Here is a 6,000-nt window from a genome sequence, read left to right as displayed (position 1 = left end):
GAATAAATATAGAGTACTCTATGGACACTTAAAGAAGTAAGGAAGATTTGTATGACTGATACAGAAAATTTCATAAGGATATTGTTATGTACAAAGAATAAGGTGGGTGCCAGAGCACACTGTGTGCTATCATTGATGAGTGGGAAAAATGAGCACATAGATGTTGGTAAATGAATGGAGGACCCCTGGAAGAACACCCAGGGGTGTTGGCTGCTACTGGAGCAGGGAGGAAAGGCTGGGGAAGAGGGGAGTCTTGTTTTTTGCTAATACCTGTTATGGGCTGAATTGTGTCCCTCAACTGATATACTGAAGTCCTACTTTGAATTGTGACCTTACTGGAAATACGGTTATTGCTGATATAATTAAGACAAGGACATAATGGAGTATGGTGGGCCCCTTTAAAAGGGGAGTATGGACACAGACAAGCACACAGGGAGAATGTCATGTGAAGATAAAGACAGAGAGTGCAGTGGTACTCAGCCAAGCCTCAGAAGCTAGGGAGAGAGAAATGGATTTTTCCTTTTAGGTCCTTAGAAGATACCAACCTTACTGATCCCTTGGACACCTTGATCCTAGACTTCTGTCCTCTAGAAGTGTAAGACATATATTTCTATTGCTCCAAGCCACCTGTTTGTGATATTTTGTTATGACAGCCCTATTAAACTAATATAGCACCCTTTCGTACCTTTTGTGTTCTGTATCATTCATGTGTGTGAATCACTGATTTTTTTTTTGGTTGGGCACAGTGGGTCAAGCCTGTAATCCTAGCTATTTGGGAGGCAGGGATGAGGAGGATTATGGTTCAAGGCCAGCCCGGGCAAAAAGTTTGTGAGACCCCCCCCCCATCTCAACTAATGGCTGAGTGCAGTGGCATGAACCTGTCATCCCTGCAATGTAAGGAAGCACAGATAGGATGATCATGGTCCAGGCTGCCTGAGGCAGTCTAGGAATAGGGAAAGTTCAGAACTCATATGCAAATTGCCCAGGGATGGCTCAGATCACCAGCACCTCGCTGGGAACTGCCCATGCCTATCTCCACTCATTGATTGTTGGATGGCATTCTCCTGGTTCCTCCTTTCCCATAGATTAGCACAAATTTTAAAAGTACCTGAGAAAGAAAAGCTCTCTCTCTGCTGGCAGTCTCCACCTGGGCCACACCATGCTCCCCTTTGTATTTCTCTAACTTTTAATATACCCCATTTATACCCACCATGTTCTGCTTGGATTCTTCCATGCCAGACTGCAAGATCTTCTGGAAATACCTTTTGCTGTTAACAGGTCCAGGCCTAAAGTGAGGCCCAATCTCAAAAATAACCAATGTAAAAAAGCTGGCAGAGTGGCTCAAGTGGAAGAGCACCTACCTAGCAGGTGTGAGGCCCTGAGTTCAAACCCCAGTACTATAAAAAATCAACAAAAACACCACCCCTTTTGGAAATAGTCCCAGGTTCACAGGGCTGAGCTGCCTAGTCTGTCTTTTGGGCTCCCAGAGCATTTTAGCTATCTCTGCAACAGCATTTACCAGGTTGTAAACATAATGTAGCTGTTCACAGGGTTCTCACCTCCACAAAAATCATGAACTCAGGAACCTGAGTCCATATTTTAGTCATCATCAGAGTCCCAGAGTCAGGCCTCCTAATGTTTGCTGGAGTGAACAAATAAATGAGTAGCTTGACATTTTTATTTCCTTTGTACATGTCTATCACTATTTATTGGTGTTTGGCTTGATAAGCTGTTAATTCATTTATGCTTAGCTAGGGTGACAGCTGAATCTCGACCCTAAGATTAGGAGATTCTTGATAGGTAGAAGGAAAAAAAAATCATTTACAAGTACATTTAGGGGTTACATTTCAAATGACCTAAGAGTTTAGTACAATTCAGGGGAGAGATCCCTTAAACGGGAAGAATTAATTTTTTGCCTGGAGAGACATGCAGAATTATGTCTCTCAATGAATTGCTGTGCTAGAGAGAGAACAAATGAGACAACATGTAGGTCATGCTCCCAAGGTGGGCCTCCTATTTTAATAACAGAAGTGACATCTAAGCTGGGCAATAGAGAGCCATGATGTGGTTGCTGCCCTAACATAAGACCACAAACGAAGAGATTAAAGCAATAGAAACTTATTGTCACACAGTGCGAAGGTCAAAATCAGAAATCAAGGTATCTGTAGGGCCACGCTGTCTCTGGAAGGCTCTAGGGGAGAATCTTCCTGCCTACTCTATCTTCTAATGGCTGTCAACAATCCTTGGTGTTCCTTGGCTTGTAGACACTCCACTCCAATCATCACATGGCCTTATCCCTGTGTGTTTGTGTGTCTCTGTGTCCGCATTTCCTCTTCCTTATAAGGACATCAGTCACTGGGTTAAGGCACACCCTAATCCAGTATGACCTCATTTTGATTTGGTCACATCTTCAAAGTAAGGTGACATTCTGTGGTTCCAGGTGGGCATGAATTCAACCCAATGCAGCCTCTCAGCTAGGACTGGTGTAGAAAGCAAAAGCAGAAAATGCAGAGGCTGTTTAGTCTTTTTAAGTACATGTCAGAAAAGCAGATAGACCTGCTTTCAGATCCTGGCTTTTAGCTATGTGAACCTGAGCAAGGTCTCAATATCTCAAGCCTGCTCTTCATTCATACAATAGTTTTAAACTGGCCATGCCTCCTAGAGTTGTTGGGCGGATAAATGAGTCGCTACAATCTTAGCACAGTGCCTATTTTTTCTTTTTTTTTTTTTACTTTTTTTAGATTAGGAGATGGGAGTGAGAACAGGTTGGGATATACTGGGTCTGAGGCCTGGGAGTGGCAGAAGGCAGTTATTCTTGCAGAATGGCTCTCTTACTTATCTATTTTTGTTTTTCTGAGACAAGGGGTCTCACTATGTTGCCTCCTGTCTCTGAAGTAACCGGGATTACAGGCACACCACCGTACTTGGCTTGGATGTGTTGTCGGTTAAAACCAGTGGAGCCATCCTCCCCCTGCTGTTGAGCTGAATATTCCTGAGAGTGTCCAGGATGGGGGTGGGGAGCAAAGAACAGTGCCTCCATATCCAAGAGCTGCTGACCACACTTCGACAAGCCTTTACCTTGCTGCTGACCTGAAGAGATCTACCCCATCATCTGCCCTTGCAGGCTCAGCTCTCTCCCACCAGACCCAGCCTGGCCTGAAGTCACCTCCACCTCTAGTGTGATTCTCCTTCTGATTTGTTCTTCTGTAGAACCCTGGCTCTGCTTCTGCTTGCCCAGCCCTCTCCTCAGGGCTCCCACTGCCCCTCATCCCCACCCCTTCCCCTTTTCCTTATCAACAAAACAAAACCAAACAACTTTTACCACTAGACTGCTCCTGTGTCCTTTCAGGGAAGAATGCAGGCAGTTAAATTGCAAAACAGAAGAGTTTATGATTAAAGACCCAGATGCTTGTTACAGGATGTACCTGCCACATGAGGTCAGAGAGCATGGGGAGGTTGGGCTCAGGCATGCACAGACTTTAACTTTTAATGACAAACAGATGCAAAGTTAGTGCTGCAATCTGAGGCACTGCAGCTAAGCCATATTGATTTTCCCCCTCCACCTCCACCAGGGTGTATTAATAGAACCCATCATCGGAGTCTTCATGGCATAGCCAGACCAGACATCTCCTCCCCGCTCTGTGCTAACACCTACCGCCTCTAGGTCCTCTCTCCCCATGCACTGGCCCATCCATTTCTTCCAGGTGCCCTGGCCTCTGCTTGTCTAGGCTGCTCATTGTGGAAGGGCTGCCTGGGAACTGATGGCTGGGGAAAGTGTGCCTGGCTACATGTGGAAACTTCTGATAACACCCCAAAGGCAAACAAAAAATGACTTGGGATAATCAGTGTTTTGCACTGATGGGGAGAACTGGCTATTCTTCTGTGCCAGCTCATGTTCCATTAGAAATGGATTAAATCATCCAGACATGGAAATCTTTTGGGTGACATTTTCATTCAAAAATCACCATCACGGCTGAGCTTAAGTCTTTTGTCTGTGAGCCGGGCTATGACACATCATTGATAGGCTGATTTGTAATCTTCCTAGTGGCTGGCTGCTGCTCTTGCTTCTTGAGCATTGAGGGAAATTGTGTGGACACAGCTTTGTTCCTCAATTATAAGTTTTACATTTTTTCCCCTAGTGACTAAGCTATTGGTATTGAGTGCCAGATTAGTAGTGTGGGCTCTAGAGTCAACTGCCTAAATTCAAATCCCACCTCCACCACCAATTAAAGCTTTATGTTAGTATCTCTAACAGGTAAAAGGAAAATCAGGGTAATACCTAACCAGAAAACCACTGAGAGCATCAGGTTTCTTAGGAAGCAGACTGTGAGCAAGCAGGACGTGGTCAGGAATTCTCTTTCTGAATTACACAGGAATGAGTTGAGCTGTAATGCAGTCCCAAAGAAAACAGCAGCCAACTCCAAAGGGTGCTCTGGAACTGCGATGGTCCATTAGCTCTATTCTGAGTTGGACCAAGAGAGCTGGGCCAAAGGCTCCTCAATGGATCAGTCATTGGATGTAGGTTGCCCCAGCAGGAAGTGGGACCCTGGGCAAGGCAGTTCTCCTCAGCCGAGCTGGTCCCCAAATGACAGCTGAGATTGGTCTTTGTGAACTTGAGTTGAGAAGAGATCTCAAAGCATGTTTCCTCAGCCACACAATGGGTTTAATGAAAGCTCGGTTCTCCTAAGGCTGAGGGGAGGACAAAAGAGATGGGTCCTGACCTCTTCGCGCAGTCTTCCCGGCAGCAGATAAAGTGCCTCATTCCTGGAAAGAGATCTGGATAGCACATCACAGCTCCCACCATAAAGATTAAACACGATAATCACATAAAACCCTTAAAGTACCTGGCATGCAGTAATTACCCAGTAAATGGTAGCTGTTACGATTGTTGTCACTCCAATAACTATTATTTGTCCAGCACTGTGCTAGAGGATGGGGACACAACGGTGATCAAGATTCTGTTCCTGCCCTCAAGAAACTCAATCCATGAATCAGACAATCAAAAGAAATTACAATGCAGTGCAACTGGAAGGGGGCACAGAACAGGCTGGTTGGATGAAGAGGATGATGCCACAAGTGATACCTGACAATGAAAAGGAGTTGTTCAGGCAAAGAGGGGGTCAGGGTAGGAGAGAAGGGCTATTCAGTGGACAAAGCGGTGTGTCCATTGTGTGTATGCACCCTGCTGAGGGAGGGAGGGCTCTGCGTACACTGGCTTGAGGAGTGTGGATTTGGATACAGAAATGGGAGGGATTAAAGGATTCTAACTAAAGAAGAAAGGGCAACATTCAGTTTGTGCTTGAAAGGGCCACTCTGGCTGCCATGTGGGCCAGGGATTACAGACAGACAAGATTAGAGGCTGGGATATCCATTAGGAGGCTATGTCCAGATGAGAGGTGAGGGTGACCTGGACAGGTTGGTGGCACTGAAGAGAGACAATACTTTTTGCACACAAATATTTATGGAATACAGGGTTTTGCTTGAGCTCTGACCTGGACAAATGAACTCTGAGAGGCCTATAGAACAAGTATCATTAAGACTGGAAGGAAAAGGGACTGGTAGAATGGCTCAAGTGGTAGAGTGCCTTTGCAGCAGACATGAGGCCCTGAGTTCAAACCCAAGTACCACCAAAAACAAAGCACACAAAAAAAAAGACTGGAAGGAAAAAAATTTATAGGCTCTTCAGCATGGCTCAGAGGATATTCTTCCAGCCAGCTCTCCAAGCCTTGTGGCCCCATTTTTAGAGAAACCCATTCGAAGTCTCAATGGAGTATACAGTACAGTCCTCAGAAGCAGCTCCATTAATCGTAGAGGAACCTGTTTCCTCCCTGTTTGGGATGGGGGCAGCAAAGATTGCTCAGTGTTTAAATTGTGGTTGTAGTGGAAAGCAAGAGGGTGAAGGAAAAAGTTTGGGCTCAACCTTCAATATACATAACATTTTCTGAATATAGACACTGGACCCAGCCTTGTGCTCAGGGCTCTAGATATAAGGAAGCATAA

Source organism: Castor canadensis, chromosome 7 (genome assembly GCF_047511655.1).
Source record: "Castor canadensis chromosome 7, mCasCan1.hap1v2, whole genome shotgun sequence".
NCBI classification, from domain to species: domain Eukaryota; kingdom Metazoa; phylum Chordata; class Mammalia; order Rodentia; family Castoridae; genus Castor; species Castor canadensis.
The sequence above is the reverse complement of the archived record's forward strand: the minus strand, read 5'-3'. Positions refer to the sequence as shown.